Source organism: Triticum dicoccoides, chromosome 4A (assembly GCF_002162155.2).
Source record: "Triticum dicoccoides isolate Atlit2015 ecotype Zavitan chromosome 4A, WEW_v2.0, whole genome shotgun sequence".
Lineage (NCBI taxonomy): Eukaryota > Viridiplantae > Streptophyta > Magnoliopsida > Poales > Poaceae > Triticum > Triticum dicoccoides.
Genome location: NC_041386.1, coordinates 417,995,793 through 418,010,761, shown reverse-complemented (window position 1 = coordinate 418,010,761; position 14,969 = coordinate 417,995,793).

Here is a 14,969-nt window from a genome sequence, read left to right as displayed (position 1 = left end):
GTTGGGAACCCATGCCATGTTCTTCTGTCTCAACTCTTGTGCACTAAGATTTTGTAATTCCTTCTTTTGCCAATACGTTAAGCCGAGTGGGCATCTCGGCTGTGATTCTGTTTTGACTAATGGCAATTCCTTTTTGGCATTATGCACTCTCAACTTATTTTCTTCAGATTGGCACTTGACTCTCAAATAATTGGTTGTTTTGTCTGATTGCCTTTCGTAGCCAATGTCAACACTTTAATTGGCTCTTTTTTATTTGAGATAAAATCTGAAGTTGCACCCTCATGACCATCTATTTTAACATGGTAAACTTGGTTTACCACCTCTTTCTTCTTCCTTGAGCTCTAGACCGATTCCTTATGATTGAAACGATCTTTAACAGGTGATTGTTTAAATATTGATCTTCTCGGAGCTGCATAATATTGGTGAGATGGTCTAAAATAAGATGGAGAATGTGCCTTTGTATCATACTTGTCCCATGATGGATATGGATCTATATGAGCATAGGGAGGCATCCACGGCATTGGTGGCCCAAAATAAGGATATGAATATGTTGCATTAAAATTCTCACTTTGCCAATACCGATCCTCATATTTGTGCCTTGGGGTGATCTTTGTTTCTTTGCGTGATTTGGCCTATAAGTGTTCTTCTCTTCACTCTTATTTTGACATTTATCAAATAGTTCAGCAAGGTGATTTTTTATCTCTTACACTTGTGCTTATTTTGACCTTTGCTTTCTTTTGGTGTGCTTTCATCGATCATTGGATTGGCCTGCTTCCCCCTAGTCCTTGGCCTCTCCATTGTAGCTTCGATGGAATTCTTGCCCTCAAGATTGTGTTCATTATGATCTTCAACAACTTCTTTACTTGAAAGTTATATCCCATCACCTGCAGTTTTTACCTTCTCTTTAAATGGATCGGCTTGAAGCAGCCGATGCAAAAAAATTCTGCCATCGGTACCAATCGGAATAGATTGGTCATCTCTTGGTGTCTCAAAAAATTTCAATCGTACTTTATCAATGGACGATTTAACTATTTGATGAAACATGTTACAATCCTCAAAATTATTCTTGTTCGAATCATGCAACTTACAATACATTCGTCCCTAGACATATGGCTCAACATGGTGATCAAGAATTCTAATATAATTATTTCTCAACAACAAATCAAAGATTTGATCACACATGTTTGAGTTGAAGGTAAATTTTTTATTTTCTAGCCGATCTTGCTATGAAAACGGCTTTGGAGTTAAGCAAACGAATGGTTTAGATTTTGTATCACCCCATTCGGCTATGAATTGTATTTTGCATTCTTTTACCAATGTCATTGGATAAGCTATTATACTAGCATCGGTTTTTTGAAAGGAATCTAACCTTGGCCGTATGTTTCTGAAACAAAAATAGTTAGAACATGCATGCCTCAATTGAGACCAATAGTAAGACAAGTATGAAACAAGCAAAGCTACCCATGAAGATATGAACTATAGATAAAGCTACAACAATAAGTCATTATCCGTCTTTATAAATGGCGGAATTGGTTGACCAATATGTTCTATTACAATTTTATTGCTAACAAGTAAATTACCCTACTTCATTTGTCTTTCAAAATTACTTATGAGGATTTTTCGAATAGATGCATCAACAATAAAGTTGTGACCAAATTTGATAATAGATAAATTACTTTCTAAACATACCTCTTCAAATATATTGGGAGAGCATGATGGTTGTATCACTTGAATAATACTTTTCTACATCATTGGATGGCTCCCCAATGCCTTTTCATCACCTTTTTCTTGATTATGTGCATTGTTACTTCTAAGATCCTTGTCAACTGAACTTTGTTCGGCTACTTGTTCTTGTCCTTGAGGCTTGTTAATTTCTGTGGCACAGAACTCATAGGGCAGGAAGTAGGTTCCCTTAACTTCAGAAAAATCAAGCATTGTCGTTTTGCTATGCTTGCTGTGCCCTTTCTCAATAATGCTTGCCTCTTTGGATTTGATGGAATCGAAATATAAATTACTTGATTCAGCTTTTTCAACCGAGGAACTTTCATGTTCTGAATCTTCCTTCTTTTCATTGATTATAACAATTTGCAATGCTAATTTTATTTGAGAAAATTCTTTCTTTGTTTGTTTCTTGCAGTGAGCGGCAAAATTGGCTTTAAGTGTTTTCTCAATTTCAGCCCACTCCGGATATGATTTCCCCCAATGCTTTTAGATTCTTTCGGTAATGACACACAAGTGTTGTTGAAATTTTGCAATTGCGTAGGGGGTGTATAATTTGATGTAGTACTAGGTGAAGGCACATGTATTGTTTTAAATCCATATTTTTGCTCGCCAATTTTATCAATTGGAAAAGATTCATCTTCTTGCAAAACTCTAGCTTTTATTGCCACATAATGAGGAAATAGCCCCTTTTCATGTTGTTCAAGGCAAACAACACTAATCCTCTTATTTTGGGCTAAAGTCTTCAATGCAGCCACCACTACCTCATCTTCTACAATATTGGGCACAACCTCTCCTATAAAATTTACATTTATTCGGCTATGACTAGGAAGGTGTGAAGCAATATTATGAACATCCACAATTGTGTATGGTGCTGAAAAATTACAGACATGAGGTGTACCATATGACGGTTGAGAGTAACTGGCCGAATAGCTAGTAGTAGCATGGCCAATTCTCCCATCCATCGGCATGGTTGAACTAGTATATTGCAAATTAGTTGCCGATGAACAAAAAGGTGAAACACTTTCTTGTATGCTATTGGAAATTTTAACATGATGTGTTTCAAATTGATTAACCAAACCCATCATGTTGTTCATTGGAATATGGATTTGTGGGGTTGCCGATGCATGAGATTTAGGATACATATGTTGTATGTTACTAGTATCATAACAAGTTGAAGCATGTAAATTAGTTTCAATCGGCCTTTGTACGTAGTTAGATGCATTATAGAAAAAACTAGGGCTAGCCGATAGAGTATGTTCATTGAACGATCTAGTAACACCATATGAATTATTTGCATCTACACACAGGGATTGAGTATTCATATTACCTTTGTAGATTGCAAACCCTAGATGACAATCTCTACATAGCGAGAATGACTAGAGACCGTTCAAACCTTCGTCCCCAGCGGAGTCGCCAAAAGTGTGTTCACACACGAACACGTCACCGTGTACCTCCAACGCCGAGGGTGATGCACCGCAGCTCACATCGAAGAAGAGCCATCCGGAAGCGCGGTACGCAAGCAATCTGGTGGCGGTTTTAAAGACCCAAAACCCCACACGCCCGGGAGGGACCCCGTTAGGGTGCGGGCGGCTATGGAATGCCCTAGGTCAACCTGATCGCCCCTAGGGCCTCGAAGTTCGCCGCCCTGCCACAAGAAGAATGAACGAGGAACAAGGAAGAAGAAGAACAAGGGAGAGAGAGATAAAAGTAGAGGTAAAAAGTGGTATATGATTTGATCAATTGTGTGTTGTTCAATCGACCGTCACCGCTTAGGTATATAAGAGGCGACTAGACTTTCCGCGCAAGGAAAAGTCTTGGATTCACGCCCAAAACCCTAGTCAAATTCGGATTGGTTTTCTACGAACTTTCCAAAACTGTTTGGTTTAAACTGGCCGCACCTTGCGGGTCTTTTTTTGTGGAAGTAAACGACCTCGGATGAAAATGCGCCCAAAAGTATATTTACTTGTTTCAACAAGACGAACAATTTTCATGTGGATCATTTTTTGATTCGAGTCCATCTTCAAGGCCGAATTACTTGCGCAAAACAGACTATCACTCGCGCTACCCATCTGACACCATGTCTGATGGGGCGAGCCAGTTTTGCCTCGTGACAGAGCCATATTCAAATGGATCTAACTTTTGCATAAGATCTTGGATTGAGATGATTTTTATGTCAAATTCATCTGTTTTGACGAGACGCACAACTTTCATGTGGAAACTTTTTCCATTTGAGGCCATCTTAATTGGGTTTCAATCGATTCTTTAATCTGGCGTCAACATGAACATCCCTGAACTTGTCATAACTATTGCATAAGAGCTCCATTTTATACCATGCTCATATCCATCTTGATCTTATAAAAGAGAGTTATCTGGAGGTGACCTCCAATCATACGTTTGAATTAGTCTTGATATAACTTAAAGCTACTCTCTATGATTGTGCCACTTTTGAGCGTCAACACATGCCCCCCTGTTTTTCGGCAAAGCTAGCTAGCGTGCTGAAAAATAACTTGTACCATGTTGCTTATAAGGACGATGTCAATATTACATCGTCCATTTATATTCTTAGGGCGATAATTATATATCGGCCCATATTTTTTTGAATCCTTGATGCAAACTTGGGCGAAACCTTCTCAACTTCATTAACAGTCCGACGACAAAGTGCCATAGATATGCATCTCAAGGTCATCCTCCGAACCATATTGTTCATCCTTTTACTGGGATTTTGCAGATAATCAACAATAAACTTTTTCCAATCCTTACTTTCGCCTGCATAAAAATTGCATTAGTGGCCGAAGTTGTGGGCTTCAGTTCGGCCTTACCTATGTTGACGAGACTAACATTGGCTACTGAGAGAAATGCAATACACCATTATTAACATAGTAGTTGGATGCTTGTTGTGCCAACTCTTTCGAATTGTCATGTCTAAATATATGAAATTTTTTAAAGCAACCCAAGGTAAATTTTGCATCTAGACATACCCCAAGATAAACTTATAAGTGCTTTGTCAAAACATTGATAACCGTTGGATATTTATTGCACTACACATAAGGAATCACCGAAAGCCTCAATATGTGTAGCACCTATAGCAAGCAAAAGATTCAATCCAAATAACAATGCATATTCGTCTTTGATCATTTGTGCATAAATATTTTAAGCGGCATGAGGCTTCACACAATAGCACGATAAGGAGATATATAAAGAACACCAACACCTTGGCCATTGCTACAAATTTAACCATCAATATATAATCACCATGGTACTAGAGAGATAAAGCTAGAATCAGTATTATGCATGATGCCAATATGATGCTCATTAATAAAATCAACCATGATTTGGCTTTACGTAAATTCTGAAGACTAATAAGCCAAAACACACCCAATCAAAACGTAAGTCCACTTTTGCAGTTTTGGTGAATTGGTCTATGCATAATATCTTAAATAGCATTTTCAGTCAAAAAATATCTTAAATGGCATCAATTTGGCAGATTTCTATGCAAGCACTTATCTCAATCTCTACTCAAACTAAGGACAATGTTAGAATACCACACCGACCATTCTTAGAAATATTCTTAGGGCGATAGATAAATATCAGCCATTACCACGAGGTCCATGTAGAATTCACCCACCAAAGTATGTATAGCCAAAATAAACAAATGAAATAGCAATAAAATATTTCAGCCCCTTTGTATTAGCAACAAAAATATAACTAACCAAATGTATAGTGATTTGGTAATACCCTATCATGATATAGAAACTTATGTTGCATCCATTGATCAAAATAAGTCCATGGAGGGTAAATGATCATACCTATGGATGAATTCCATGGCAAAGGCATCAATGACATTGTTGAAAAAAATGGATGATGTGTTAACCAAAGATTTTGACATTGTGATGCACACCTTCGGCTTAATTGTTTGTTGCTTCCATTCTTCTCTCTCTTCAATTTTATTGTACTTGTTGCAATAGAAGCATCCACATCATTTTTTTATGAATGATCCCCTTGGGAACGCATGCCATGTTCTTCTGTCTCAACTCTTCTGCACTGAGATTTTGTAATTCCTTCTTTTGCCAATACGTTAAGCCGAGTGGGCATCTCGGCTGTGATTCTGTTTTGACTAATGGCAATTCCTTTTTGGCATTATGCACTCTCAACTTATTTTCTTCAGATTGGCACTTTGACTCTCAATAATTGGTTGTTTTGTCTGATTGCCTTTCATAGCCAATGTCAACACTTTAATTGGCTCTTTTTTATTTGAGATAAAATCTGAAGTTGCACTCTTATGACCATCTATTTTAACATGGTAAACTTGGTTTACCACCTCTTTCTTCTTCCTTGAGCTCTAGACCGATTCCTTATGATTGAAACGATCTTTAACAGGTGATTGTTCAAATATTGATCTTCTCGGAGCTGCATAATATTGGTGAGATGGTCTAAAATAAGATGGAGAATGTGCCTTTGTATCATACTTGTCCCATGATGGATATGGATCTATATGAGCATAGGGAGGTATCCACGGCATTGGTGGCCCAAAATAAGGATATGAATATGTTGCATTAAAATTCTCACTTTGCCAATACCGATCCTCATATTTGTGCCTTGGGGTGATCTTTGTTTCTTTGCGTGATTTGGCCTATAAGTGTTCTTCTCTCCACTCTTATTTTGACATTTATCAAATAGTTCAGCAAGGTGATTTTTTATCTCTTACACTTGTGCTTATTTTAACCTTTGCTTTCTTTTGGTGTGCTTTCATCGATCATTGGATTGGCCTGCTTCCCCCTAGTCCTTGGCCTCTCCATTGTAGCTTCGATGGAATTCTTGCCCTCAAGATTATGTTCATTATGATCTTCAACAACTTCTTTACTTGAAAGTTTGATCCCATCACCTGCAGTTTTTACCTTCTCTTTAAATGGATCGGCTTGAAGTAGCCGATGCAAAAAAATTCTGCCATCGGTACCAATCAGAATAGATTGGTCATCTCATGGTGTCTCAACAAATTTCAATCGTCCTTTATCAATGGACGATTTAACTATTTGATGAAACATGTTACAATCCTCAAAATTATGCTTGTTCGAATCATGCAACTTACAATACATTCGTCCCTAGACATATGGCTCAACATGGTGATCAAGAATTCTAATATAATTATTTCTCAACAACAAATCAAAGATTTGATCACACATGTTTGAGTTGAAGGTAAATTTTTTATTTTCTAGCCGATCTTGCTATGAAAACGGCTTTGGAGTTAAGCAAACGAATGGTTTAGATTTTGTATCACCCCATTCGGCTATGATTTGTATTTTGCATTCTTTTACCAATGTCATTGGATAAGCTATTATACTAGCATCGGTTTTTTGAAAAGAATCTAACCTTGGTCGTATGTTTCTGAAACAAAAATAGTTAGAACATGCATGCCTCAATTGAGACCAATAGTAAGACGAGTATGAAACAAGCAAAGCTACCCATGAAGATATGAACTATAGATAAAGCTACAACAATAAGTCATTATCCGTCTTTATAAATGGCGGAATTGGTTGACCAATATGTTCTATTACAATTTTATTGCTAACAAGTAAATTACCCTACTTCATTTGTCTTTCAAAATTACTTATGAGGATTTTTCGAATAGATGCATCAACAATAAAGTTGTGACCAAATTTGATAATAGATAAATTACTTTCTAAACATACCTCTTCAAATATATTGGGAGAGCATGATGGTTGTATCACTTGAATAATACTTTTCTACATCATTGGATGGCTCCCCAATGCCTTTTCATCACCTTTTTCTTGATTATGTGCATTGTTACTTCTAAGATCCTTGTCAGCTGAACTTTGTTCGGCTACTTGTTCTTGTCCTTGAGGCTTGTTAATTTCTGTGGCACAGAACTCATAGGGCAGGAAGTAGGTTCCCTTAACTTCAGAAAAATCAAGCATTGTCGTTTTGCTATGCTTGTTGTGCCCTTTCTCAATAATGCTTGCCTCTTTGGATTTGATGGAATCGAAATATAAATTACTTGATTCAGCTTTTTCAACCGAGGAACTTTCATGTTCTGAATCTTCCTTCTTTTCATTGATTATAACAATTTGCAATGCTAATTTTATTTGAGAAAATTCTTTCTTTGTTTGTTTCTGGCAGTGAGCGGCAAAATTGGCTTTAAGTGTTTTCTCAATTTCAGCCCACTCCGGATATGATTTCCCCCAATGCTTTTAGATTCTTTCGGCAATGACACACAAGTGTTGCTGAAATTTTGCAATTGCGTAGGGGGTGTATAATTTTATGTAGTACTAGGTGAAGGCACATGTATTGTTGTAAATCCATATTTTTGCTCGCCAATTTTATCAATTGGAAAAGATTCATCTTCTTGCAAAACTCTAGCTTTTATTGCCACATAATGAGGAAATAGCCCCTTTTCATGTTGTTCAAGGCAAACAACACTAATCCTCTTATTTTGGGCTAAAGTCTTCAATGCAGCCACCACTACCTCATCTTCTACAATATTGGGCACAACCTCTCCTATAAAATTTACATTTATTCGGCTATGACTAGGAAGGTGTGAAGCAATATTATGAACATCCACAGTTGTGTATGGTGCTGAAAAATTACAGACATGAGGTGTACCATATGACGGTTGAGAGTAACTGGCCGAATAGCTAGTAGTAGCATGGCCAATTCTCCCATCCATCGGCATGGTTGAACTAGTATATTGCAAATTAGTTGCCGATGAACAAAAAGGTGAAACACTTTCTTGTATGCTATTGGAAATTTTAACATGATGTGTTTCAAATTGATTAACCAAACCCATCATGTTGTTCATTGGCATATGGATTTGTGGGGTTGCCGATGCATGAGATTTAGGATACATATGTTGTATGTTACTAGTATCATAACAAGTTGAAGCATGTAAATTAGTTTCAGTCGGCCTTTGTACGTAGTTAGATGCATTATAGAAAAAACTAGGGCTAGCCGATAGAGTATGTTCATTGAACGATCTAGTAACACCATATGAATTATTTGCATCTACACACAGGGATTGAGTATTCATATTACCTTTGTAGATTGCAAACCCTAGATGACAATCTCTACATAGCGAGAATGACTGGAGACCGTTCAAACCTTCGTCCCCAGCGGAGTTGCCAAAAGTGTGTTCACACACGAACACGTCACCGTGTACCTCCAACGCCGAGGGTGATGCACCGCAGCTCACATCGAAGAAGAGCCATCCGGAAGCGCGGTACGCAAGCAATCTGGTGGGCGGTTTTAAAGACCCAAAACCCCACACGCCCGGGAGGGACCCCGTTAGGGTGCGGGCGGCTATGGAATGCCCTAGGTCAACCTGATCGCCCCTAGGGCCTCGAAGTTCGCCGCCCTGCCACAAGAAGAATGAACGAGGAACAAGGAAGATGAAGAACAAGGGAGAGAGAGATAAAGGTAGAGGTAAAAAGTGGTATATGATTTGATCAATTGTGTGTTGTTCAATCGACCGTCACCGCTTAGGTATATAAGAGGCGACTAGACTTTCCGCGCAAGGAAAAGTCTTGGATTCACGCCCAAAACCCTAGTCAAATTCGGATTGGTTTTCTACGAACTTTCCAAAACTGTTCGGTTTAAACTGGCCGCACCTTGCGGGTCTTTTTTTGTGGAAGTAAACGACCTCGGATGAAAATGCGCCCAAAAGTATATTTACTTGTTTCAACAAGACGAACAATTTGCATGTGGATCATTTTTTGATTCGAGGCCATCTTCAAGGCCGAATTACTTGCGCAAAACAGACTATCACTCGCGCTACCCATCTGACACCATGTCTGATGGGGCGAGCCAGTTTTGCCTCGTGACAGAGCCATATTCAAATGGATCTAACTTTTGCATAAGATCTTGGATTGAGATGATTTTTATGTCAAAATCATCTGTTTCGACGAGACGCACAACTTTCATGTGTAAACTTTTTCCATTTGAGGCCATCTTAATTGGGTTTCAATCGATTCTTTAATCTGGCGTCAACATGAACATCCCTGAACTTGTCATAACTATTGCATAAGAGCTCCATTTTATACCATGTTCATATCCATCTTGATCTTCTTAAAGAGAGCCATCCGTAGGTGACCTCCAATCATAAGTTTGAATTAATCTTGATATAACTTAAAGCTACTCTCTATCAATGTGCCACTTTTTAGTGTCAACACTAAGCCTAAAACTGAGTGCTTGTACTTCAAAGAGAATGGTCACTAGAAGCGGAACTGCCCGAAATACTTGGCGGATAAAAAAGATGGCAAATTGAACAAAGGTATATTTGATATACATGTTATTGATGTGTACCTTACTAGTGTTCGTAGTAGCACCTGGGTATTTGATACTGGTTCAGTTGCTAAGATTAGTAACTCAAACCAGGGGTTGCAGAATAAATAGAGACTAGTTAAGGGCAAGGTGACGATGTGTGTTGGAAATGATTCCAAAGTTGATATGATCACCATCTCACACTCCCTCTACCTTTGGGATTATTGTTGAACCTAAATAAATGTTATTTGGTGTTTGTGTGGAGCATGAATATGATTTGATCATGTTTACTGCAATATGGTTATTCATTTAGGTCAAACAATAATTGTTGTTCTGTTTACATGAATAAAACCTTCTATGGTCATACACCCAATGTAAATGGTTTATCGAATCTTGATCGTAGTGATACATATATTCATAATATTGATGACAAAAGATACAAAGTTGATAATGATAGTGCAACTTACTTGTGGCACAGCCATTTAGGTCATATTGGTGTAAAGCGAATGAAGAAACTCCATGCGGATGGACTTTTGGAATCACTTGATTATGAATAATTTGATACTTGCGAACCATGCCTCATGGGCAAGATGACTAAAACTCCATTCTTGGGAACAGTGGAGCGAGCTAATGATTTATTGGAAATAATACAAACCTATGTATGCGGTCTGATGAGTGTTGAGGCATGCGGCGGGTATTGTTATTCTGATCTTCACAGATGATTTGAGTAGGTATGGATATATCTACTTGATGAAACACAAGTCTAAAACATTTGAAAAGTTCAGAGAATTTTAGAGTGAAGTGGAGAATCACCATAACAAGGAAATAAAGTTTCTACGATCTGGTCGCGGAGGCAAATATTTGAGTTACGAGTTTGGCCTTCATTTAAATGCAATGTGGAATAGTTTCACAACTCACTCAACCTGGAACACCACATCGTAATGGTGTGTCCGAATGTCGTAACCGTACTTTATTAGATATGGTGCGATCTATGATGTCTCTTACCAATTTACCACTATCATTTTGGGGTTGTGCATTAGAGACATCAACATTCACGTTAAATAGGGAACCATCTAAATACATTGAGATGACAACATATGAACTATGGTTTGGCAAGAAACCTAAGTTATCGTTTCTTAAAGTTTGGGGATGCGACACCTATGTCAAAAGGCTTCAACCTGATAAGCTTCAACCCAAATCGGAGAAGTGCATCTTACTTGGATATCCTAAGGAAACAATCGGGTACACCTTCTACCATAGATCCGAAGGCAAGATCTTTGTTGCCAAGAATGGAACCTTTCTAGAGAAGGAGTTTCTCTCAAAAGAAGTTAGTGGGAGGAAAGTAGAACTGGATGAGGTAATTGTACCATCTCTCAATTTGAAAAGTAGCACATCAGAGAAATCCATTCCCGTGATGCCTACACCAACTAGAGAGGAAGCTAATGATGATGATCATGAAACTTCAGATCAAGTTACTACTGGACCTCGTAGGTCAAACAGAGCATGTTCTGCAACAGAGTGGTACAACAATCCTATCCTAGAATTCATGTTACTAGACCATTACGAACCTACATACTTTGAAGAAGCTATGATGAGCCCAGATTCCGATAAATTGATTGCGGCCATGAAATCTGAAATAGGATCCATGTATGAGAACATAGTGTGGAAGTGGATTTGCCCGATGATCTCAAGCCATTGAGAATAAATGTATCTTCAAGAAGAAGACAAATGCTGATGGTAATGTCACCATCTACAAAGCTCGACTTGTTGCGAAAGGTTTGGAAAAGTTCAAGTGGTTGACTACGATGAGACCGTGTCACCCGTAGAGATGCTTACGTCTGTCCGAATCATGTTAGCAATTACCGCATTTTATAATGATGAAATTTGGCTAATGGACATCAAAATTGCATTCCATAATGGATTTCTTCAAGAAGAGTTGTATATGATGCAACCAGAAGGTTTTGTCGATCCTAAAGGTGCTAAGAAAGTGTGGAAGCTCCATCGATTCATTTATGGACCGGTGCAAGCATCTCGGAGTTGGAATATACACTTTGATGAGTTGATCAAAGCATATGGTTTTATACAAACTTATGGTGAAGCCTGTATTTACAAGAAAATGAGTGGGAGCTCTGTAGCATTTCTAATATTATATGTGGATGACATATTGTTGATTGGATATGATATAGAATTTCTGGATAGCATAAAAGGATATTTGAATAAGAATTTCTCAATGAAAGACCTCGGTGAAGCTGCTTATATATTGGGCATCAAGATCTATAGAGACAGTTCAAGACGCTTCATAGGACTTTCACAAAGCACATACCTTGATAAAGTTTTGAAGAAGTTAAAAATGGCTTAGTCAAAGAAAGGGTTCTTGCCTGTGTTACAAGGTGTGAAGTTGATTTAGACTCAAAGCCCGACCACTTCAGAAGATAGAGAGAAAATTAAAGTCATTCCCTATGCCTTAGCCATAGGTTCTATCATGTATGCTATGCTATGTAACAGATCTAATGTGTGCCGTGCCACGTGTCTGACAAGGGGGTACAAGAGTGATCCAGGAGTGGATCACTAGACATCGGTCAAAATTATCCTTAGAGGAATAAGGAAATGTTTCTCGATTATGGAGGTTATAAAGAGTTCGTTGTAAAGGGTTACGCCGATGCAAGATTTAACACTAATCTAGATGACTCTGAGTATCAATCTAGATGCGTATTGAACATAGGAGCAATTATCTAGTGTAGCTCTATGCAGAGCATTGTTGACAGAGTAATTTGCAAGTACACATGGATCTGAATGTTGCAGACTCATTGACTAAAACCTCTCTCACAAGAAAAACATGATCATACCTTAGGTCTCATTGAGTGTTAATCACATGGCGATGTGAACTAGATTATTGACTATAGTAAAATCGTTGGGTATTAATCACATGACGATGTGAACTATGGGTGTTAATCACATGGCGATATGAACTAGATTATTGACTCTAGTGCAAATGGGAGACTGATGGAAATATGCCCCAGAGGCAATAATAAAATGGTTATTATTATATTTCGTAAATCATGATAAAGGTTTATTATTCACGCTAGAATTGTATTGACCGGAAACTTAAATAGATGTGCGGATACATAAAAAATATCATGTCCCTAGTGAGCCTCTTCTAGACTAGCTCGTTGATCAAAGAAGGTTAAGGTTTCCTAACCATAGACATGATTTGTCATTTGATAATAGGATCACATCATTAGGAGAATGATGTGATGGACAAGACCCATTCGGTAGCTTAGCATATTGATCGTTCATTTTATTGCTACTGTTTTCTTGTATGTCAAAATACATGTTCCTTCGACCATGAGATCATGGAACTCCCGGATACTGGAGGAATACCTTGTGTATATCAAATGTCACAACATAGATGGGTGATCATAAAGATGCTCTACAGGTATCTCCGGAGTTGTCTGTTGAGTTGGCATGGATTGAGATTGGAATTTCTCACTCTGAGTGTGTGAGAGTTATCTTTGGGCCCTCTTGGTAATACACATCATAAGAAGCCTTGCAAGCAAATTACTAATGAGTTAGTTACGAGATGACGTATTATGAAATGAGTAAAGAGACTTGCTGGTAACGAGATTTAACTAGGTACATAGATACCAATGATCGAATCTCGGGCAAGTAAGATACCGTCAGACAAAAGGGAATTACGTATGTTGTCATAACGGTTCGACCGATATAGCTCTTTGTAGAATATGTAGGAGCCAATATGGGAACACAGGTTACGCTATTGGTTATTGAACGGAGAGGTGTCTCGGTCATGTCTACATAGTTCTCGTACATGTAGGGTTCGCACGCTTAACGTTCGTTGACGATATAGTGTTATATGAGTTATATGATCTGGTGATCAAATGTTGTTTGGAGTCCCGGATGAGATAACATACATGACGAGGAGTCTCGAAATGTTCGAAAGGTAAGGATTGATATATAGGGCAATGATATTTGGACACTGGAAGTGTTTTAGGTGGTACCGGGTACTTATCGGGAAAGCGGAAGGGGTTCCGGGCAGCCCTAGCAGGTTATTGGGCCTTATGAGCCAAAAGGGGAAGAGCACACCAGCCCACAAGGGGCAAGTGCGCCCCTCTACCCCCTGCCCACACACCAAAGGAGGGAGGGAAGGAAAGGGGAGGCACCCTAAGGCAGCCATATCCCTTTCCTTTCCCCCACATGTTCAAATATGGAAGGGGGGGGGGGCTAGGCAGGTGCCCTAGGGAAGCCACTGGCCACTTGGGGCGCCCTAGGGTCTGCCTCTCCTCCCCCACCAATATATATGAGGGAGGGGCGCCACAACAGCCCACAATATTGTCTTAGCCGTGTTTGGCGCCCTCGTCCACCGTTTACTCCCTCGGTCATATTTTCATTGTGCTTAGGCAAAGCCCTGCGAAGATCGCATCACCATCATCATCACCCCACCATCATGCTGCCGGAACTCATCTTCTACCTCGCCATCTTGCTGGATCAAGAAGGTGGAGGACGTCACCGAGATGAACAGGTGCGGAACGCGAAGGAGTCATGTGTTCGGTACTTGATCGGTTGCAGCGCGAAGAAGTTCGACTACATCAACCGCGTTGTTAAACGCTTCCGCTTACGGTCTATGAGGGTATGTAGACACACTCTCCCCCTTGTTGTTATGCATATCCATGGATATATCATTGCGTGTGCATAGAATTTTTTTTGTTTTCATGCAACGTCTCCCAACAGTTTGCTGCCTGTACTCACGCACAGGCGTAGAGTCTTTCATGCATCAGGTATCCATACTTGACTCAAGACAAGCCAGAGAAACCGCTCTTGTGAGATCAAAGAGAGCATTAAGAAGATAAATATGAATGGATCTCACCTTACGGAAGCATTTCTTGCTAAGCAGGAGAGCCCGGCCGTATCGAGGCAGCACCTAAAAGAGCAAGACCAATTCGCCCCGGCAGGGCTTGCCA